The sequence below is a fragment of the Corvus cornix genome, chromosome 15 (genome assembly GCF_000738735.6).
Source record: "Corvus cornix cornix isolate S_Up_H32 chromosome 15, ASM73873v5, whole genome shotgun sequence".
Taxonomy (NCBI): domain Eukaryota; kingdom Metazoa; phylum Chordata; class Aves; order Passeriformes; family Corvidae; genus Corvus; species Corvus cornix.
In genome coordinates, this window is record NC_046345.1 from 14062776 (window position 1) to 14086959 (window position 24184).

The following is a 24184-nucleotide window of genomic DNA, read 5'->3' on the forward strand; positions in this document are numbered from 1 at the left end:
AGATATACACTTTAAATAAGGCCATTCTGTGTTTTTTATAACCTAAAAATACTTCTAAATATCTAAAAGAAAGTCCATGTGAAGGATTCTGCACACAGCCAACACCCCAAATAACAGTAATTCTCTAAAAAACACAGAAAGGATATTTTTAAATGAGAGAATAGACACAAACTTACTCAAGTCAAATGCTGGTACATCCTTTGCAGTCCCATTCCCTGAAGCCAAATTCCTGCCTGCCTCCCCATGCTCGTTAGAAGAGCTTCCCTTCTCATGACATGTTCTGTATAAGAGTCTTAAACATTAATTAAGCCTAACAGTCCTCAGAGATGTTAGCACAGCTATAAAAAGGTTTCTGGATCGAGTGGCTACTGAAGGAACTGGCATCTGATCAAATTTTCAAGAGTTATGCTCCCTGCTTTATGAATAAATCAAGGAACTACCAGTTTTTGAAAGTCTCCAGCACTACTTGGTGCCTCATGTACATATTAACAGCCCTATTTTATGGATTCAGCATCCAAGGCATAATGAACCTAAGGGGATATTTGTAGTAAAACTACGAAAAAATCTAATCCCATGGTCTAAGGCAGGAATATTTTTAGTTGTGGACAGCTTCTCAATTGCAGGGCTCATAATTTTGTTCTGGTTAATTTTAAGCACAGCCGAGACACTCTATGACTGAAATATGTTTTCCTGCCACTAATTAAAGGAATGAAAAATTCTAGTATTAACTAATAAATTCATGATAGTTCAGTCTTTTACTTTACGATCACATCAGCCCGAAATGTCAAAGGAGCTCAGGGGACTTTAGAAAGTCACCTGTATCAGAGTCATTACTGTATAGGAGCTTCTACATATTCTATATATTCCTAGAAAAGGATACTCTAGACCAGAGGAATGGGGGAAAAAACTCCTTTATGGGTCTTCCTAACTAATCAGTACCTAGTACAAATGTATAACTACATCTGACAACAAGAATGGTCTTAGAAGAGCAACCCTGAGTTTACACATATAATTTTAAAGCTGTTGCCTCCAAGGAGGGAAAGCCTTCAGGGGAAGCTGCACTGAACTATTCTACTAAGGGTTTTTGTACTAAATAACCATACATTTTGGTGATTTTTCTTTATAATACTGAAAAGAATCAACACTTTCAAAAGTGTAACTACAGGAGAAAAACACTGAGTATTTGTATTCAAACTACACACACAAGAACGGAGTATTTCCAGCCTGGCCAAATTTAAGTATTATGTGACTTTGGAAAAAAAAATATCAGAAATAACCAAAGACTTTATCTTGCAAACTCAAACACAGAAGCTTCCAACCACTTGAGATGATGCTGCATGCAGCCACTGTTGGAAAAACTCAGCTACACGTTTCTTTGGTGAGAAGCAAACTTTGCCAGAGAATATGAGGAGCAAAGCAAGGTTACAGAGCAAGCATATACTGTGCTTAAACTCTCCATTAATGATACATGAAGCCCAGCAGAGGAACTGCCTCTCCTCATCTTGCTCTCAAGGGAAGTGCAGCACGGCGAGGTTCAGCTCCAGGCTTCCTCTTTTCCAGGCACGGCAGGGACGGGGCCCCCTCCCTGTCCCACTTACCCCAGTCTGGGGCCGGGAACCACCAACTGGGCCTGGCTTTGCAGAACTGGCTCCTTGACCAAATGCAACACTGCAGTTTCCCGCTGAGAGCTGCTGCTCGCTCCAGTGCCACTACAGGACAAGCCCATTTCTACAATCCCGAGGAGGCACCAGAGTGGGAAAAGCACTTAAGGACTCGCCACTTCCCAGGAAAACTTCAAGTAACAATGTAATTACATCTTTCCTCACTTAATTCACTGAGTGTCCCAGAAGAGAAGGCATGCATGGCTCATTCAGTGTTTCTGAACAAAGGAACTGCCACCCAAAATCTGGGGCTGAGAAGCCCAGCCAGCGTTCTTCTGTTCATTTCCAGATTAGCCCCCAACACCAGGATGGGTGACCTTCCCAAACTGACAAGCCCCACGTTAAAATATAGTCATAAGACACATCAGGAAGACAAATACCACACATCCTGGACACCCAAAGGAGTAAATTCAGGGAACGTTCCCCAAGCATGAGACGGTCCTGTGTCCCCAAGTCTTATATACAGCTTCTACACAAAGGAGGTGGGTAAGGGCATCTCACAGAGCCCTGCACACCAACAGCCTGGCATTCCACTGCTTCCCAAAGCTTTAAATTTCACTCTCAGCAAGCCACCCCTCACTCAGCTACGGAAAAGGGCAAGACATAATGATCTCTTGGATTTGAAGTGGGTCCGGACACGACTGCACTCCTCTGGAGCACCATGTGCCTCCAGGCAAGATTTGTCCCTATGTGAGAATCCAGACTTACACACTGGAAGAAACAGGCCCATCAGCTGCTGAAGCAGCAGGTTGGATTTATTTGGATAATGCTGAAATGAGAACTGATCCCTAGACTCTACAAGCCAGAGCTGGGTATCTCATCTCGCAAGTTCAGCTTGCCGGAGAGCCACACTCCCTTCCATACCCCTTCAAACTGCCTCTGTCCTCTCCTCCTCCACACAGGAGGGAGCTGTGTTTCACGCCAGGCACCCCCAGCCCAGCAGCTCCTTGTCTCTTCAACTCCCAGCATGCTGGACATCCCAGCAGGGCACAGTTCTAGCACATGCTTAATCCCATCCTCCCTGTGCTATTGCACATCCAAGGTGATCCCACTGAATGCAAACCTGCCCCATAACAGATCAGAGGCCCTTGTGAGCCTGCTGGCCATGGTACAACACTCGCAGACTCATTTCTGTATCTGGGATCAGCAGGTACCCAGGAACTCCCCAGGAGCACAGACCCACTGCCAGCGACACAATCTGCTGCTGATAAGGGACTGGAACTGTTTGTGAGTGACATGTGGCTCAGGGGTCACTTTCAAGGGTGCCAAAAAAAAAAGGAAAAGAAAAAATATGGGGAAGGTGTCTCAGAATTATAAAGTACTAAAACTGGAGCTACCTCCCAGTGACAGCAGGGTAAAACTGATATTTCAAAGCAGAAACACATTTCCACAGCAGTGCCAGAGGACAGAAAGGGAAGAAAGCAACATCACCCCTATAAGGATTTTGCTTAACTATCCTCATTAAAAAGGGATAAATACTAGCAGTGTGTAATTATTACAGTAATCCAATATATTTTTGTGTCCCTAACACTCAAATTTATTGAGACTCCAGAGCTACCATACACAGCTTGAGAGCATGTAGCATCTGCTACTTCCAACATGAGTCATGGTAGGAAATTCCCCTGTATTTTCTAGGAACCAGTCAGGCAGCCAGTGATTGAAACAGTGATGTGACTATATGTAACATCCACACAAATGAGAAGAAATAACTTCTATCAATAAATGTACATTATATGTAACATACTGCTGACTGCAAGTAAGAGATTACAATTAGAAAGATTATTTTGGGAAAATATTCCCCAGTTTAATATGAATGCAATGTAAATTTGCCAAGAAATGTTAAAGGTCAGAAGAGACTGGAAGAAGAGAAACAAATTTAAATAAATTGCAAGAATTTGAGGACATTTTGAAGAAGGGAAGTAAATATGCAACAAAGCAACACCCCACAGCACTTGCCTCCATTTTCAAGTACTGCATCACTAACTCTGTAATCTTTTACCACATCTGTCCCTCCCCAAACTTTAAATAATCTCATCTCTCCCCCTGCACCTTCTGTTTTAGACAAAACTACAGAGGATCAAACTCTCTCACCTTATGATTTCTCTCCATTCCAAAACACCAGACTAGAAATGCCTTCTTTTCAACAGCCACACTGCTTCCTGCATCCCCAGATGTTCCCAATCACGGAGATACTTTGTGTTCACTCTGCCAACAGCTGGATCTGTTGCTGTCCCCTCACTCAGACGTGACAGCCCCACGAAAGCCCCTCTGAGGACATCCACAGCAGCTGCTGCCTCTAGACTGGCCTCTGGAGTAAACCCTGAACTCAAAAGCATCCTGGTCATGTCCACCTCTCACTTCCAAACAAGCTACCACTGTAACAGAGGGACTGTGATGCACAAAATTTAAACTTACCTGAGGTCTGAGGCTGGTCAGTCAGAGTAATTTGGATTTTAAGAGTCATGTTACCAGATAGCCTCTAAGGAAGGAACGCAGCCTCACTGACAGCACACAGCTAGTTCTTACTTTAGCAGGTACTGAGTCTTTTGCTAGGCACAAATTCAAGGTCCAAACCAAATTTAGGAAGTTATTTTATATAGTGTTGACCGACTTCAGTATTTTTAGACCATGATCAAAACAGCTGCAAAGAAGGTGAGTGGATAAAGGACTGCGATGAAGATTCATGCAGTTTTGGATCACTGGTTATATTGCAAGCTAAAGATACATTTTTGGATTCGACTTCTAATCTGACGAGAGCTCAGACATTTGTGTGCAAGTAGCCAACTAATAACCCTTCCAGATAAGGCCTGGAGCTCCTAGAATTACCAAACAGCAGCAGTCTCACCTTCAGAGAGTACACCATGGCCTTCTTGAATTACCAGGACTCTTGATAAAAATCCAGTAGGACAAAAGAGAAATTCCACCTGAAAGTCACATCCTCATTCATCAGTGGAGAGAGCCTAAAACAAATCCACCACAAGCCAGCAACTGGAAGGACAGCTGCTTACGCAAGACCATGGACACAGAACAAGATTCACTAATTTTCACCAAGGAAGCGACTGAAAAGAGGGTTACAAGCCCTGGGTTTGAGGACAAAAAACCATTTGCTATCCCAATAAAGGAATAAATCCAGAGGAGAGTTTGGTTTTACTGAGAATGAGTCCCCAGACTCATACAGGCTGCCTGTGTAACCCCAGACTGCTCTTTAGCTCTCTTAAGACAAAACTTTCTGTAAAGTGTGATGCCACCAATTTATCTGCAATATTTACACTGACAATGAAGTTCTTCAAGGATGAACTTAAATATATATTTCCACCTAGTTTAGCTAAATGTGGCACCCCATTTGAATAGTCTGCTATGTTATTATAATAAATTAGCAGTAGCATGTCAACAAGGACAAAGAGAACTACTAATACACAGAGTTTTCCCCAGCACTCACAGAACCCCCTTGCCAGCATCAGACATCACCTAAATTGTTTGTTTTTTTTTTTCCCCCAGACACTGAATTTTCTTCAGAATATTTCTGGACAGGGGCTTTTCAGAAAATACCTGATGTAAAGTAAAGCTGGGATTCTTTACAAATATTTACACTAAGTTAAGGGCTTGTTCTGAAGTATCAGATCGCTACAGTTGGCAGCAACAAAGTAAGGCACAGACCAGGCAGCAGGAATCCATAGCTGGTTTTAGTTCTGAAGGAGAGTATCAATTTTATCAGAATTTATCTTTTCAGCCATCATATGGCCATCAATTGCACAGCAGCATTCATTAAATACCAAAGCAGAGTCCACAGATGTCAACACAATCATATTAATATAGAGTCTTGTTTCTAGCTGCAATCAGTACTACAAAAAAGAGATGAAGACACAAAATCTGAATATTGTAACCAAAACTTCTATGTTCACAAGTCTACTCAATCCCCAGGTCCTCCTGCTTTCCCAAAAACACAAATCCAAATTCCCTGAGCAACAGGGAAGTGCATAGACAGACCTGTGCATACAGTGGCCTCCATCTCCCCTTAAGCATTTTAAGTTACACTATGGGAAGCACTACTGAAACACAAACCAAAACAGGTTTGTCAGAGATCTCTGGGAATCTGAAGAGCAGCTCATGGGCAGCTGTTACAGGAAACCTGCTCAGCAAAATGGCCATAACACATTTGTCACATGACACCTTTCTGGGGAAGTGCCAGCTGCATGCCCAGGAGTTGGTATTAGCACAAGAAGTGTGGGTAATGTCAGTAATTACATGCATTATATAAGGTGTGCTTGCAACACTCCCCTTTCCTTCTCCATAAAGATTAAAACTGTGGCTTCTAAGTAGCTTAACTGTTTGATGGAGACAAGCACAGCACTGCTGCTCCCAAGAACTGCAGGAACTGATTTTCCAAACCAAGGTTTAAAATCCAGTAGTGTCTCCAAGCAATAAGGGCTGCTGGGCACACGAGGTCAGTTGTAGCTAGAAGCTCCACCTCAGGAACATCTGCAGAATCCGTGCAGTGAGCTGGCTGCCCCAATTTGAGTTTCAGCTGCCAGTGCCCAGGAAGCACAGCACCCCTGAGGGGCCCTGATGGGATGCAGAAGGAGCTCAGTTCTCAGCACAGCATTGCACAGCCTGAATTACACTCAGGAATCTTACACTGCACCTCGACACTCACCTAGCCTGGAAAAAAGGAGGACCCAAAGATTTTACCTGTGCTGGCACTGGATACGTAAGTAGATTTAAAATGCTCTTTTCCACACAGAATGATTCAGCTACCCCACTATACACACACAGAACACATATAGCTTAAAAATGCCTCTTAAAAAAAAAGTAACGCACCCAGAAATACATCTGCGTGAACCCTTCACCAGCTCTCAGCACTGCATCATTCATAGCTCTGGTAAAGAGCTGAATGTGAACACTGCCATTTTTATACAGTGTTTTAAAACCCATTTCACGTCCATTACTGCTGCGTGAGTGTTACTCAGGAAGACATAACAATTCCCACAGTGTGTGCAGAATAACACACAGGCAAACATCCCCCAGCCTGCCATGGGGACATTTATTAACCAACCACTACACTGTAAATATGACCACTGACTTCTGTGTTGGCAAGGTGAAACAGCTTCCAAACCTGGAAGTGAAATGTCAGTATCAAGGTTAAAAATTAATAAACGAGCTGAGGAAGCCCCTTTGCTGTGTAAGGGAAGGACAAGGAGTGTTTTGTCACCAAAGATGTGCCAATACACAAGAACACCAAGGGAAGTACAAGCAGAAAGGTCATTTCACATATGAATGATTAAGACATTTAACCATTTAATTCATTTCTATCATCACAGTACCTTTACAGCCCTTTCGATCATATAATCACCACAAAGGCTAAGGAAAAGAATCCAAGTGTGCACCCTGAAGTGCAGCATTCCAAACACAGCCTCCCAAAACTTCCTAATCCTCCCCTCCTATCACTCATGGCCAGAAGAGACTGGACTTACTGACAAAGTGAGATAAAGTAACAGTCAAAACAAACACGAACTGCCCTGTAAATCTCAAAGGGTAACACCCAACAAACCTGAGAGATTTTAAAGGCTGCACAGAAAACGCATCCTTCAAAAGGCTGCACTATCTTCCCAAACAGGGACACACAGAGCCCAAGCACTTTAAGGACAAGGAACAAGGTGACCGGCACATAAAGAGAAGTGCATTGCATTTATTTGAAGCACGTTTTTGACAGCCAATTAAAATATATCATCATTAAAATTAAATACAGGCCAGCAAATGTTCTAATGCTCGAAACTTTTCAAACAAATTTCACAGCAAAATTTGTTTTCTGGTAGGGTTTGGGATCTGGGTTTAAGTCAGTCCTAACAAGTCAGTCCCAACTCACTGCTCTGAGTTCCAAACCTCAGCAAATAAATTTGGCAGCCTTACACATGGGCTCAAGATTTCCATTTGAACCATCAGAGGTTTCTTGATTCAATTCAGTAAATGCATCATTTGGCATCTAATTAAGGAGGGAGGATAAAATTTTAAAGTCGATTCTGAAAACAGTGGAATATACCCAGATTACTGTAGAAAGTTCCTGGAAAAGCTACACAGAATTCAGACAGTTACAGGTACTGCCACAAGCAGCCTGGAAATGGCCCTTTGCCCTGTCCTTCCTTCCAGAGTGGGTTTATTGAACCCATAACTGAAAGCATTCCCCCTCAGGTCTGTCTGATTTCAGATCAGACACTCTAGACTTCCGTTGAGCTTCTTAAACAAAAAATGTTAAAGGGCCACCACCAACACTGGCAAAGACAGACTGATCCCAAAGCTCAGCAAGTGAAATGGTATTTGGGATAAGCAGATGCTTCAAGATCAACATAAAAAATGTTTTGGTCATAGAGAAAAACTGATCTCCAGGATACACCTGCTCTCCCAGCAGGAAAAAACCCTGCTCTAGATCACAAGACTTCAGCCTTTTACAGCCAAACTGAGTCAGCATGAGACAGTTTAAAGCAGTACGAAAATAATTTCAAAACTCTATGCCCTGGAACATAACCTGTTTGTGTGGTACTTACTGTGACAAGCAGAAGACTTCCATTTATTAAAACATCCTTATTTTCTTTAAGAAAGCTGGAATAACCACTATTAATGCTGCAGCAAATGCACATGGCTATGCACTTGACCTAGGGATTGCTGAGTTTTGGTGGCATTTGATCACATCAATTTGGGGGAAAGAGGCAGGGAGCCAGGAAAACATCACTGTGTGCCTTCAGAAAACTTGGTATTTTTAACAGTGCAGTTTAAGATCAGCAACCCTGAAGCAAAATGGTCAGAACATTTTCTTCCACTGGTGTGGACAGCACACCAAGAGCTTTCAGAGGGCGAGTATTTTAGGCCAGTGCAGCAAAACAAAGAACCCAGGAAGGGAAGCTCACCCACTGTGGCAAAAACCAGCATAGGAAGGGTGAGTTTATTCATCCATTATGCTGAAGAGCTTAAAATAGAAACATTCTATATGTCTCACCTCAGGCCAGGATGAACACCTGAACAAAACTGAATCACTGTTACAGCAAATGACTGGAAAACACTGATGGAAACTGAGGCTGTATTCTGCCTCTCCCTCCAACCCATGAAAAAGTCCTTATTGCTGCATGTTTTTACAAGGAGGGAACAAAATCAGATCCACTATTTTTCCCCTTTTTTTTTTTAATTATCTGGAGAAACAGAGGATGATCTATAAAGCCTCACCTCTCCCTGCAATCCCTAGTATGCCACTATCCCTACCTATGGATGGACAACTGCAAAAACCAACAGCAGATAGAGACACTCGTGAAATGCAACACACCCAGTCCTGCAGCTTCGGAGGTTTAAAAAAAAAATTAAAATCTTTAATGAATAAAATTGGGATGAAGAATTCATCTGTTTAGTGCATCTTGGAATGAAAAAAACCTCTTTAAAACAGTAACTGAGAGCTTAATTTACCAAATGCTCTGATTAACAAGAAAAAACTAAAATTCACGTTCACAATGAGGTATTCTGAAGCTAAAAATACCCAGCCAGCTGCAATTCCCACCTTATGCAGGCAGGCAGAAGTGCTTTGCAGTCCCCCTCCCCAAGGAGACACATGCTCACTTCCTTCTTCATTGCAACAGCAGAGACTCGACCCGATGCTAACAAGCCACAAAGTCCTCCCCAGAACTTAAAGTCACGCCCCAGTAATTACATAAAATAAGCTCCAAGTACAAGTGGTTCAAAAAAAAAAAAAAAAAAAATCAATTTACTCAGCTTCAGTTTTGCTTTTAATTCCAAAATATTTTGACTTGTCATAAAACAGAAAAGCAATTTTCATTTCTGAGGTTTGCTCCCTCCACCCAGATGTCTCATTAACTCTTTTTTTTTCCCAATCTCACTGTAGAACATCAACACATTCATTTATCTCAGTACTATGTCAGTACAGGGATCAAACCCCTGAACATGCAACCTCTTCAGGAGGACATTTTAAGGTGTATTTGATCTTTACTTTTAGTACATAAAACATAAAGGGTGATAGCAATAGTGGGGGGAGGAGAGAAAAAAAAGGAAAAGTAGGATAATGTAAAACTAAAACTCAGTTGTGCAGAATGTCCCACTCAAAGGTGGTCCAAGACATCAGAGTAACCTACAAAAGCAGCAAAGATCCTCCAAAATCTTTGCAAGCTCCCAATAAAAAGCCGAAGTGCTCTCCCCTAACCTGACCTAAAAAAAAGGCAGCACACAAATTCCTGAACAAGAAAACCCTGGTACACTGCATACAGATTTTCGCCTGAGAAGACAGAATACACCACGTGGTAGTTTATGGAATCAAAATTTTCAAGATAACAGTTTTTGGTCTACTGGTGCCCTGACACCAAGAAGACCAAAAAAACCCCACATAGCCCAGGAGAAGGCTCCAGGTCATGGAGCTGGTATCATCCTGCTCCAGAGGTAACACTACCTGCTGGGCACAGCAGCCTGAGCAGGGTGTGGACGTCCCCAAACAGGAACCAAAACCTTTCCCATTGCACAGATACAGAGCTCCCTAGCCACCTCTTACCACCAGCTTTTGCTCTTTGGTGGTCAAACACCCCGTTTTTTAAAGGCCAACTCAAGCACCACAACTCCCCCAGCTCCCCAAGCAGCACAGACCCCAGCACAGCCATCCTTTCATTCTTTAAGACAATGAGCTTTGCGAGGTTTCTTCACTCTGTGCTCAGCTGGGGGAGGCAGATTCTGCCCCACATCCCCCTTCTACAAATAGTAGTAGCAAACCCTTGTGGTTCTGCGACATCAGCACTCGGAAGTTCCTCCTGCCAGGGTGAGTGGTAACTGTTCACCTCCACAACCCCACCATCTCCAACACAACTTCCAAGCTGCTGGAATACAGAGGCACGGGATACAGATGGGGTTTCATCCTGACCCTCAGCCTTTCAGCTCTGCTTTGCAAGAGTTCCTCATTGATGAATGATGACACCAATTAAGCATCCCCTTTGTTCAGACAGAGATCATAAATATGAAAGTTTTCTGACTTCCTCTCTCCACACCCTCGAGGCTCTTACCCACAACTTCACTGAAAGCAGCTGCAAACGCTCTCTCGATGGGGAGGCCCTGCCATCAGGAGCCAAATGCTCTTTAAACTGAGATGTTTTATTCTTTAAACACCCACCACAAATTCCCTGGATGGTTTTGCAAGCCAGGTAGCCTCAGCAGTGCTCAGAAAGGCTTGTGCTGCACTGTTTACCCAAAACAATGATCTTCCTGAAGAAAAAACAAACTTTCCTCATTTGTATTAATGAAACAGTCTATTTGTAGACAACTAATATAAATTGGTGCTTCCTTTTCTAACTTTAGGATCTTGGTTACATACTGCAAGTAATTCTCACACTTAAACAACAAGTAGGATTTAATATTATGAAGTAACTTTTCACCTTCATGTGATTCCTGTCATATGGGGCCATGGCCTAACATTTTAAAAAGCCACTGTATACCTGAGATATGAAATACAGCTTTATGTTTGATGAATATAGTATCATCATTTAGTCAATATTGTCAGTGCCTTGAGACAAACATTCTGCTTGGGCTCCTCCCCCACTTTTTAAGGCAGGGATATTTCTGCACATAGGTTATAAAACACTGAACAATGAACATATAGCAAAATGTGTCAGCCTCTCAGAAAAGCCTTTCCTCAGTTAAATCTGAACATAAAACCTTAAAAAAAAAGATAAAAAGCAGGTGCAAGTAATATAAAGCATCAAAATTGTGATTCCTAAAAAAAGCACTTCAAAAAAAACCCCCAAACAACAACAACAACCCCAGCGAAAGGAAGGAGTGTTACCAATGATTCAAGTCTTCCCCAGGACAACCCAAATGCTGCTGGACCCAACCCGGGCCCAAGAAACAGAAAGTGAAACTCATTAATTTACTCATTAACCGAAATCTAACAGTGGCAGAGGAGGGTTTTTGTTTGGTTTATATATATTTTTAGAAAGATACTCACAGTGTAATTTAGCAGGGGACATTTGTACCATCCAGCACCATCCTCACCCTCCCTCTGTCTGTTCCTATCTCCCAACTCCTGGCTTTGCTACCCCAGTTATTTCACAGCTGGACCAGTTTCCTAATCTGAACCACCCTCTGGTAGCACAAAGGTTTGTGCCAACCCAGCTCAGTGGGAGAAAGTTGAGGTGGAATAACAGCTGGTTTTGATTCAGCACTAAAATCAGTTCAAAATTAATATTAATTTACAGACTCATGATTTTAAGTTCTCAACCAATCCATTTCCTGCACCCAACCCCTGATCCCTACCTCCTTCAGCCCTGTGTTTCAATAGGAATCCAAGTTTCTATTTTTCTTTCAGTCAATACATTTCAAATCTGCCAGGACACAGAAAACAACTTATGTATATAATAATGAAGAGATGAAACTGCGAAGATAAATAAAACTGTCTGGATTTGGACCTCCAGCTGTCAAGGCTGCATCTTGACTTTCAAGTGACTGAATTTAAAGAAAGTAATTAAAGTTTAATAAGGTACTATTGCTAGTGACTAACAAGGTTACTTGGTTTGGGAAATAAACACTGGTATCCAGCCCTCCCAAAAATGGAGATTTCTCCTTTTCTTGCATAGCTACATTATTATAATGGTGGCCAAAAGGGATAAAATTCCAATATACACTTTCTAAAAATACTATCAAATTAATTTTAAAAACCACAACATGAGCATTCACAAACAAAAGTTTCACAGATTGTCAAAAGACCTGAGCTTGAAGATCACCAAATCAAAGAGGTTTTCAATGGTTTACACCTTTTAATACTAAAATTTCTGTTGCCTAATACATTTTTTAAAGATTTTTTTGCTGTTGTTCATTTTACAAAGCAAAAGCAGGGCAAATTCTGAGTTAGGCAGACACACAAGAAAAATCCAGCTGATTATATAGCATTTCTTTTGGCATGAAGGTGCTAAGGGCTCACTAGTGGCAGAATAAGTCATCATCACGATGCTGAACTGCCAAAATTCACTGAGGATACGGCATGACCTGCATGCAAACCCAGCCGTGAAATCGCAATGAAGCGCTCAAGGCAGGCTCAAACATCCCTGCACATGCTCCAGTTCTGCTCCAGACCACTCCGAAACTCCGGAATTGCAGCAGCCTGGATCTACCCAGGGTAATTGCAGGTGAAGTCAGGGAACAACCACTATCAGAGCTTCAGCTATTAAGGCTCCTTAATGAATGGACCCAGGCTTAACCAGTTCTCCCATTGCAGGACTTTAACCATAATACGCCCCTTGAACATTCCTACAGTGTTTTCCAAAGATCTTACAGCATGAGGCTGTGCTCTCACAGCCTTGTGAGGCAGGTATTAGTCTGCCTTTTTTTTTTCTTTTTTTTCTCATTTAAGTACAGATAAAAAGTGAGGCAGAAAGCTGGCAAACAACTTCCCTGTGGATACACAGCTGACTAGTGGCATACAGAATCCAGATCTTCCAGATTCCAGTCCCTGTCATCAGCCAAAAGGCCATCATTATGAGGAAAGAAATTAGTCTGGTCTTATAAATAGCATTTGAATATAAGCCTTGCTTAAATATTTGCCAAGGAGTTGACCTTAAACACCAGCAGAGCTGCACTGGTAGCCTGGGGCTCCAAGCACCAGCTTGCACAGCACTGGAACAGGGATTCTGTCCCTCTGCCTCCCTGGATGTCTCCAGAGCCTGGATCCATCACAAACTGTCCAACAGATCAGACCACGATCTCACCTGACCACCTCCAGCTTGGACTCAGCCTATCAAAAAAATGTAAGACTGCTCTAAAAATATAAAGAGTGTTGCTCTAAAATACTCAGGTAGGCAGGAAAAGGCAAATTAACAGTAAGCCTGAGTCAGCAACTTTCTGCTACTTTAAGTCAGACTGGCAGAAATCTCCCTGTAACATAAGAACTGGAAACCTGCAATGTAGAAAAGGTGCCCAACACACCCAAAATCTGGAGCACTTTTCCAAGTCAATCATTCAAACTGCATTATCACATATTTACCTGTAATTTCTGCAGGTCTCGAATGCCTAAGTGAGATAAATTTTGATTTATGGCATTTCCATATGGCACTACAAAGAAGCAGATCTTTTTCTGCACTACAGCTTCAATACCTGCAGCAGGTCTAACTCCTGGTCTACATTCCCTGCAGCAACATACTAAGCCCAATACTGATTTTGCAACAAAACCCTTTATGTCTTATTCTGTAAGAGTCTAACTTAATTTGAAGTTAGGTACTTTCTAGTAAGGCAACCCTATGGAACCAAGTGGAAAACTGCAAAACCAGTATTAAAGCAAACAAAGGAAAAATAAGACTTTGTGCAGCAAAAAACTAATTCCAGTAGTTACTCATTTATTCTGGTTTTAGACACCTGTGCTGCTCTCTCCCACCCATGTGGACCATGCCCAAGTCCTGAACACACAACCTCTAAACCACAACAAGATCTTTCAGTCCAAGGGAAGAACTGAAAACAGAAAACTTGTTACTTTCTGTGGGGATTCTCCACAGAGAAAAGACACCACAGATAAAAAGCACACAAGAAATGTTGAGAGAAAGCTGCCTGAGTGGAACAAGTTGGAAGGTTTTTTTATTTCTATTCCTCACTTTAGCAGCTAACTGTTTTACAGGCAGGAGAGCCATAAAATCCTATTTTTGGCTGTTTGCTTCCCAAATGACAGAAAACTCCTGACACCGAGAATGGGAGCGTCTCACACTGGAACTAAAGGCTCGTGTCTCTTAGTGAAAAAACAGCAGAGAGAAAACTCCCTGTGTCCTGCCCAGGAAGACCAAACTCCCTGGATTATTATGCATTAAAGCACCGCTGGACTGTGGCACAGCAGATGAGACCTGACTCTCAACAGAGCCTGTTTCCATCCCAGCTCACATTTAGGGCTCAATTATCTTATCTGCTCTGCCACTCACATACTTTCCAGATAAGAAATGTTTTTCCCCTCTTTTAAAGGGCTAAAACTGACACCACTGCCAGTGTTGAGATTAGAAATGCTATAAATTAAAATTCATTTGGGCTAATGCTTTTTAAAAAATATTTTATGTGCAGGCTAAGGCTGAGAATTAGATTTAATTGAGATGTTGTGTGTAAGTTTTAACACCAGAAGTATGTTCCACAAGGGGAAAGGGAGTGTGTTCCCCACTTCAGTTTCCTCACAGGGTTTAGGTCAACCATCAGTTCATCTCCAGTTGAGAAACTGCTCAAGAGTTGGGAGGGAGGGAGGGAGGGAAAAAAGCCTGTTTTCCTCTTCCAATCTATGACTAAGAATGAGGCAAGCAAAGGGAGGATCTAAGATCCTGAAGGCGATGGTAACAAGAGGTCATTAGTTAATTCCCTCAAGGGTAGATACTACTTCCTTTTATTAAATAACAGCAGTTTTTAATGATGTCAAATATCTGTTGCCATTCTAAAGGACACAGCATACTCAAACTTTACCTGAACCAGGCAGAGTAAGCAGAAACACACAAGAAACCCTGAACTGAGAGGTAGATTGTCCCTAACCAAGTAGGGAGGAAAAAAGACCTGATTTTTATCCTGAAAATTTACAATATATATTCTTTCTTAATCATGTATTTTAGGCCTAACAAAAGCAAATTTATCATAAAGTCTGTTTTAATCAGTACTTTAAGATGTACAAATAAATTGAGTCATTAGAAAAAGACGAAACAAACACAAACATCATTCTGAGGTTTAAATGAAGTTTCTTGCCTAAATAATTTCTGAAAAAGCTTAATCAATGTATTTTTATGACCAACTATTAATTACCTGTATGACCACAGCACCTGGGAGCTTCAGTTACCCTGCAGCAAGACCCTGCAGAGCCAGACCAGAAGCGATGCCTGCTCTGGAGAGATTACAATAATCCAAAAGATGAATAGTTAAGAAACACAGGAGAGCACGAGGAAATAGGTGACTGGAATTTATGTTCTCTGTAGCTGCACTTTAGTCCACTTTCCCTTGTGTACTGGAAGGACTAAGGTGTGTGTTTGTTTCCTCTCCCTGCCTCAGTTTAAAAAAAAAACAACCCTCCAGAAGTCACAAAGACAAAAAAAAACCCCAAACAAAACACAGAAAGAAGGTGTTTTGGGTAGTAAGAGTGGAAGAAAACTATTTACACATTTTAATACCTCTGCTTCCCATCTGAGAGAAAGGATTTCTCTTTTTTTCAGGTTTTTTAAGCTGTCGTCCCACAGAGCAAGACTGAACCATAGTAAAAGGACACACACACAACTTTTGGAAGCCTTCAGTCTCCATTTAAAGGAATCCTTTGAAATTACCACACAACACAGTAGTGCACCCAATACAAGTCAACAGCCAGGGCTGCTTACAAGCTTTCTGCTCAGTGTTAGGCTGAAAACCCCAACCCTTTTTGCTGTGTAATAAATCAGTGCTCCACATTTAACAATTTTCAGTGGTACCATATGCTACGTAGTCCCATATGTTCCATTACAAGGGAGAAAAACGTCATCTCAACGTGAATCATCACTGACTGTGTTCCTGTAAATCTGGCTTAAATGCTCACAACGTTCAAGGGCAACCCTAAATAAATCTGCTCAATATTATGCCAGGTTCTGTGCAACAGAATCACAGCTCACATATAAAAATATGGGGAAAATGAGGTTTAATGCAGGAAGCGAGCAGAGTTTGCATCTCTCCAAAAACAGACTCACCACAACGTTTGGCACACATTCAGCAGTTCCAATCTAATCATGACATCCTGCTCACAAAATGTTGATGGTATCTGGTAGTCCCAACACCTTTCATCCTAAACTGCTTAATACGCGTGGAAATACATATACTGCATACCAGATTCATTCCTCCCAGTGCCAGGTTCTACACCACAGTGATCCTGGGGAGTAGGTTGTAGAAAAGTAACAAACCCAAACCAAACCCATGTGTGTGTTTTAGACTCCAGTGGAATGCAGCTGGAAGTGTATGGTTTATCCAGGATTTGGGGTTAACACCTCCACTCTGACAGAGACAATTTCTTAGGGAAGTACAAACGGCTTTTTCTCTCTCTTCCCAAAGACAGCATCAACTGCAGCACAAAACCTGCTTATCCCAAATCAAAGTCATGGAACACCAAGGTCGCCATTTGCCCTCCTTTTGAGGAATTTCTTGGGCTCTCAGGTAACCCAGCATCACAATTAACAGTGACAGAAGGAGGAGGAGCAAATGGAGGCCAAACTGTGAGAATGCCCCTATTTGAATGCCTTTAGTAGCCAAGGACGGACCACAAGCAACCACACGCTCCCATGGAATGATTGGTTTCATTAAATTCTAAGCAAACCGGAGTCCAGTTTGACCTAATATTCTGGGTGGGGAAAAAAAATAGCAATTACATCAACATCAAGCTATTACCTGTCCAAGGCCATAAGTGCCTAGTTCATTAGCAACTCAGACAAACTTGTTTTGTAAGCTCCCTATATTAAATTTGAGATTTCCCTGCCCTTACAAATTAAACTAACGATTTCTGACACAAAGAGAAAGTCCAGTAAAACAACACAAACATGACCATTTAAACAAGAAATCTTCCAACCTACTCAAATACGTGTTCTTTGCCATCCTGAACAAGAACAAACTTATTAGTCAATCTAATTTCAGTATTTAATTAATTTAAATAAATTTTAAAATAATTTAAAAATGAACACTAGCAGTACTCCAGGTTTCTTGAATCTTAGAGCAAAACCTACTGATTTTTAAAAATACATATTTTTTATTTTAACAGGAAGTTAAAAGTGGATTCCCATGGTTTACTTCTACAGAATAAAGACAACATGTCATGTTAGGAACACTGCTCTTTAATGCTGGAAGTGGGGCTTTATAAAAATTGAGAAGCTGCCACATTACCATTAATAACTCGGATATTCAACATCCTTCAGTAACTCAAGAAAGGGATGACCACACCCAATTAATTTACCTTGATTTCTATTTCAACTTTCCTCCGCGTTCAGGAGGAGCTGAGGCTCTCACAGATGAAAGTTCCTGGCATGCAATGCCAGTGAAGACTTTTAAGTGATGCCCACTACACGATCACAATGCAAAGTCACAACCTGTGCTACCCACATAAAAATCAGAGGAGAGATTTCCTTCTTTTTACCCAAAGGGAACCTTAAATTTACCAGATCAATATCTTCTAAAACACACTTCACTCAGAAAATTAAAAAAAAAAGCTGCCAGAGTGATTTCAGGGAGTGATAAAAAGACTGTCAGGGAAACTCACTGAGCTGCCCCTGGAAGAACTGATGACCAAGCAGGCACCAAGCAATTGCATCATGTTTATTACACAGCCAAAGGCAATCAGATCCTTCTGGTTTAATCAATGGCCTTCAAATGAGGAAGTAGTTTGAAAATAATAAGCACAAAACAAAATACTCTTTTGGGTTCACTTTGTGAATTTCCCTGATGCGTCTATTAATAAAGCTGAGCATGTGCTGCAACAGAATTTTATAGAAATCTACTTCTTGAATACCTTTGGTGCCAAAGCTGCACTTTTATTCAAACTCAGTTTGCTGTAAATGCTGAACTGTAGAGGAGTCCTGTTAAAAGACTCTGAGTTCTGTCTTAAAACAAAAGATCTGTTTCCTATTTAAAAACATTAACCTTAGACACCTTTTCTTTTTTTTTTTTTTTTTTGTGTAAAAGCAACAAATAAATATTAAAGTGTTCTACAAACACCTCCTCCCCTGGCATTTCTCATAACCTGGATGTTGCAGCATCTCACGAGGCTGCAGAACAACCTGGAACAAAAACCCGTAAGTGGAGGAAACAACGAGTCTGTGTTCCCAGTCCAAACTCACTGACCACTGCCTTGTCCCTGCTCCCCCCCCCTGCTCCCCAGCACTCCAGCAAACTCCAGCCCAGCTCCATACAAACAGGCTTTTTCCTTTAAGATAAGACAGCAGGTTATTTAGAAGGAACAGAACTCATTTCTGCTGAAATCCAGCAACACATTACGGAAAAGAAATCTAACAGTAAAACCCGGCTGATGCAGGATCCACATTTAGAATGCACAAAAGTAGAAATACCTTATCTTTAAAAGCTTTGGCTTGCTAAGATCCTTTTTAACTGATAATGATGAAACAATGTAAAAGGGAAGTACTTACAGAGAATCACTGTAAGTAATACACACACACAAACAAGAATTAGTTTGCAGCCTGAAAGCCCTCATATAGAGAAGGGTGGATGAAAACAACCCAGCTCAAGGTTTCCTCAAATCAGATGCCAGAGGAAGTTATATGATGAGTTGGAGAGCAAATAAGAAAACTGGATTTGATAAATGAGACATTTATGTAGATAGGAACAGTTTGCAGCCTCACTGTGGATGCATGAAAGAATTGTCAGATATTTGTATGAAGCTTAGTGTTAAAAGAGAGTTTGCAGACAGGAGTTTACATTTAAAACATACCCTATATTGTTAAATTAGCCCCTGAGAACTCAGAAATAGCTACCTACCAGAAATACCCCAATTTTAAGCACATAAACAGAGAGAACAAGCATGGTGTTATTATCTCTCTCCACAAACAATCCACTATCAACATAGAAACACCAACACGTGTCTTCTCATAAATCTGGTACAGGATACATCAAAATAATGACCAGCAAAACAAGCTGCATCACTCCCAGCACTGCAGCATTTTAAAGACTTGCTAAAATATGTCAGCAGACCTTGAAGAACAGACTTAAACCCACTTATTCTCACACAATACGAGCACCACAAACCACAGCCAGTGCTGCTGTACCCAGTAACTTTAAATCACCCTGTGTTCTGTGGAACAGCATCCACACGGATCCACAACCCTGACTGATTCCACCTTATGGGGATCACTATCCACAAAGGTGGGCAGGGGGATTCCAAATCCTTCTGGCATAACCAGGGCTGGAGTCAGCATCGCCTGCTTTGCTGTTTTTAAACAAACACGGAGCTGCTGCTGGACTGTGTGTGAGCTAAGCATTCCACACACCTCCCAGAGCGGTGTCCCACTGGCTTCTCCCCCACTCTGGGGAGAACAGCCCAGCTAGGGATAGCAAACCCAGCACCGAGCTGCTCAGTTCTGCCCAGGCTGAGGAAATGACCAGGGAAAACCTGGATGCCACCAGAACTAAAGTTTAGAACTACCACAGTTGTAGGATTAGGGAATTAGTTCCACTCACGTTCCCGGGGAAGCGGGGTGAGGAGACACGAGGAGACGTATTTATAAAACAAAATTCTGAAGGCTTAGTACTTGCCTCGTGTCCTCCTTCCTTCTCCTTCCCACGCAAGTACGAGTGCTGCTCGATGGCATCCAGCACCTACAGCAAATAATTTCTCCATGTCATTAAAAGGACAGAGACATCTGCTCGCACCAGACCTACGTCATTGCTTCCAACTCCGTTCAAAACTGACAGAAACGCAGCTCCCTCTTCCCCTGAATTCACCTGGTCACATTCCTGCTCACAGACGGATCCCAGGGTAATCCCAATGGAGCAGCGCCGTTCATCCGAGCCATGCCCGGCTCCAGGTGAAGGCAGGCGGCCGCTCTCCCTCCTCTCCTCACGCTCCCACCGGGGCGTTTCCGTGCGCTCGGGGCTGCTATCCTGGAGCTCCAACTTCCACAGAGCTCCCAGGGACAGCTCCCGGCACACGGGAGAAAAGCAGGGAAGGAGGGAGCGAAGGAAGAAGGGAAGGAAGGAGCGGCTGTCCCGGTCTCCCGGACCCGGCACGAGGTGCGGAGGAGCTGCCCCCCACCCTGCCCCTGTCCTGCCCCCGGCCGGGCTCTCAGACCCCCCAGACGCCACATTCGCAGCCCCGCGGGAACTGCCCCGACCCCAAGCAGCCCCGGGCGGGCCCCGCCAGGAGACACCCCAGGACACCCGGCGCCCCCCGTCCCGGCAGCGAGCGCCCCGCGCCGCCGCAGCACCCACAAAGTGCTTTTTTTAGCCCCAAACGCGCTGCCAGTCCCAGTGCTGCCTCCTGCCCTCCGCGCCCCAGCGAGACCCGCCTGTCAGCGGCGCCGCTCCCTCTGCCGGTGCCTCACCTGGTGCCGGCCGGCGGCAGCGGGCCACGTCCGCGGGGCCCGGGCAGGGAGGGACGAGGAGGAGGAGGAGAAGGAGGGGGACGGAGACGGAGCGTGTCTGCCGGGCCGTGCCCGTCACCGCCGCTTCCTGCCCGGCCCCGCTCGGCGCTCAACTGCCCCGCCTGGCAGCTCAGCCCGGCCGCTGAGCGGCGCAGCCTCATGGAGCGCACCGCCCGCGCCATTGGCGCTCGATTGAGCCGCCTGCACGGTCTGCCGGGGCACGGAGGGAGCCGGGGGGGCTGAGGGAGGGGGAATGGCGACCTCGGGTGTGGGGCTCACAGCGAGATCGGGCTGTGAGTGTGGGGGTGTTAGGGTCTACAGGGGCCTAGGGTGGGGGTGTTTGTGTCCGGACTCAGGTGGACGTGAGAGGTGTTAGGGCCCTTAGTGCTCTCAGGTGTGTATGGGGGGGTGGTTGGGCCCACAGCGGGTTCAGGTGTGTGTAAGGGACTTACGGACCTATAGTGGGGGGTGAGGGGCTGAGCGGCTATAGTAACCTCAGGTGTGTGTTGGGGAGGGTGATGGCTGTTGGAGTCTGCAGTGGTTTCAAGTATGGGGAACGGTGTTAGGGCCCATATCAGGCTCAGGGGTGTGTGGAGGGGTGTTAGGGCCCATAATTAGTTCAGGGGTGGGTGAGTGTGCGTGTGTGTGTGTATACATTGTCAGGGTCTATAGTGGTCTTAAGTGAGTGTGTGTATGTGTGTGTGGGGGTGTTGGGGCCCACAACCAGCTCCGGTATGAGGGGACAGTGTTTGGGCTCCATAAAAAGGCAGCTCTGCAGCTTCTGTTGCAGGTGTTGGGGGAGCCTTGATAAGGGGCTGTGTGTCCTGTGGCGGGTCCCAGCAGGAAGAGGCTCCTAGTACCCAAATAGGAGCAGCTGTGATTTGGTAGCAAAGCCCCAAAGGAAAAGGAGTTGTAGGCAGGGGGTGAGAACACTGAGTTAGGAATTGCTCAGAGCAGAGAGAGGGCAAGGTGAGTTCGTGCTGTTTCTCCCACACTTGGGGGTTCTCCACAGCTTCTGAACCTAAACACTTCATAATTGCAGAGGCTTATGGTGGGGGGGGAGTGGGGTGTTAATTATTTTTCTAAATAAAACTGAAGGAGCAGAGCTTTATCTGCCAGTACCTCGTGCAGCCTCATTCTGCCAACTTGCTCCTGACAGCTGTTCCGCTTCTTGGGCTTCTAAAATCATCCTTAGAGAGCTGTGTGAAACCACAGGTACAGAAACCTGAGAGCCCTGAGTCCCAGGTGAGGGGTGTTGGTGTGTCCTGTGCCTCGGAGGCCAAGGTACAATACCAGCTTTTCTCATTGTAGTCGAGTAATTTCACACAATGAGTTTCCTGTTTATAAGCTGAGCTCTGTAACTTTATTTCCCCCCTCTGTTTCTTACAAGTGGAAAGAAGAGCACAGTGAGCACGACTCATCTGTCAGCAGCTCTGTGAAAAGCTGATGCTGACCAAGCAGGAGGCAGAGATCTCTCCCCAAACTGAATGTGTATAAAGCACTGACTGAGTTGTGATGAGAACAACAGCTCTGATGGAAGCACGAGCCAAGAACAACAGCTCGACAGAGAACTTTACACTTTCCCTGACAACTCTTTGGGGCGGAGACAGTTAAGTTTCTGCATTTGTAAGGGAAACATGGCATTCCTTAAAGCTGAGCCTCCTCCCTCGGGTTCCCACTGAATGCCTGAGAGATGACAGCAGAGGGTGTTTCCAGCAGGCTCCTATTAGACAGGAGGAATTAGCATGGAGGGAGCAACTGTGAGATCCCAGTTTAGACCACAGAATGAGCTAGAAAGCTTTGCAGCAGCAGCAGTTTGCCGGTTTTTTACCCACTGGATACACACAGCTCCTGGTCAGGGTGTTCCTGTGCCCTCGTGTTGGTGCCTGCACCTGCCCGATGTGTGAAGGGCTGTGCTGGGAGGCCAGATCAGTTCCAAACAGAAAGAGCTGAGGCAGCAGTGAGGCAGGGCAGATGATCCTTGGGAGGGCAGCTGCGATTCAGAGACACTTAAAACTGGTTTGGTATCCCCAGCAGCACAAACCCGGCTGGCAGGGGAGCTGGTGAGCCGAGTACGTGGACAGATGGAACAGATACAGACAGGAAATAGAGGAGAAAAGAGAAATAATTAGTGTTTGTAAAACTCTGAGTGGGGTCTGATTAGTTCTTGAATCCTGCAACCCCATTTTATTTTTAGCTCAGTGACTGGATGGCTTTGGGAAGTGATTGGAGGAGCTCAAGCCAGATGTGAGTCTGGGGAGAGGACAAACCCGTGGGCACCAAGCAGTTGATGCCATGCGGCAGCAGCCACCACGCCCTTTCCTGTTCACCCCATGGCCGCAGGCAGCCCTGCCAGCCACGCTGCCTGAGCGGGGAGAAGGGAAAAGGAGGGGTTTCCAAAATGCTGATAACCCACAGCATTCCTTGGAAAAGGAGGGGTTTCCAAAATGCTGATAACCCACAGCATTCCTTGGAAAAGGACAGGTGGTGAGCAGCTCTGGTGGTGTCTCTCTTCTGAGACAAAAACGCTCCCAGAAGTTCTGGGAGCTGCTTGGACGGGTGCCGACTTTTGGCCGTGCCTCAGCCTCGTCTCCTGTTAGAGGCAATATTGACTTATGGAAAGAGGTACGGAGCATACTTGGCGTGGTGTTCCGAGTTAAAAATTGTCAGTCTGGGCAAACAGACCTTTGGGGTCAACGGCAGGAAAGCCTAGTGGCTGCGCTGCGTTATTACAGGTCCTTTCAGAACACGGTGTGACCTGGTGCTGCTCCGGGCGCTGAGCACCCGGCTCGGCGGGTTTGGAGAAGCGCTGCAGGTTTTGGAGCTCAGTGCTTCAGATCAAACCCATTTCCTTCCCCTCGGTGAGGTGTTTGTAATGCCTCAGTGAGTCAGTAAGTTGTGCATGTGAGGAATGCACCTCACAGCTGAAGGTGAGCGATTAGTGTGGCTGCGCTGGAGGTGATGAGATTAATTAGTCCTTCCCAGGTGAATTAGAGCTGCAGAAATAAGATACATGAGCTATTTAGTCTGAAATACCAATGTGAGGCATTTTCAGATGGAGTGGGATCCTGCATATGACTCTCACCACAGGATATGTATCTTGATCGTTATTTTTGTAGCAGTGTCTAGTCAGGAGGATAAGCACTACCCGGCAGATGCGGGGCACGTGTTCTACAAAAGCTGCTGTTCACTGGCAGGAAGCAACTGATTCACCTGGGTGAGATCACAGTGCCGTGGCGGGGCTCTGCTGAGTATGGAGGAACAGGGAAATAATTTGTCTATTAAAATATAATAAAATTCGAAAGAGTACAAGTGTCCTAATGAGTCCATCCCCAACAAGGCAAGGTCCTGCTCCGTGCCAGGGGAACAGCTCTGCTGTGTGTCTGTATCATAAAATCACAGAATGGGTCAGGTTGGAAGGGATCACAGAGGGATCATCTGCTCTAGCAGGGT

At 44.3% G+C, this 24184-nt stretch overlaps 1 protein-coding gene and 1 long non-coding RNA gene across 4 annotated transcripts in view; one reads left to right on the forward strand and one right to left on the reverse strand.

Annotated features, from left to right (window-relative positions):
• Nucleotides 1–19887, reverse strand: part of TAOK3 (TAO kinase 3) — a 73945-nt gene extending 54058 nt beyond the window's left edge. The window contains exon 1 of one of the 3 annotated variants that reach the window (XM_010408551.4): nucleotides 19830–19887. The gene's annotated coding sequence lies outside the window, so the exon portion shown is untranslated. The remainder of the gene's footprint in view (nucleotides 1–19829) is intronic. The other 2 variants (XM_019291321.3, XM_019291322.3) reach the window with 2 other exon arrangements.
• Nucleotides 19888–21039: 1152 nt separating this feature from the next.
• Nucleotides 21040–24040, forward strand: LOC104695011. Its single transcript, XR_002047534.3, has 2 exons — nucleotides 21040–22015; nucleotides 22122–24040. It is a non-coding gene; the product is annotated as an uncharacterized LOC104695011 (long non-coding RNA).
• Nucleotides 24041–24184: the final 144 nt, after the last annotated feature.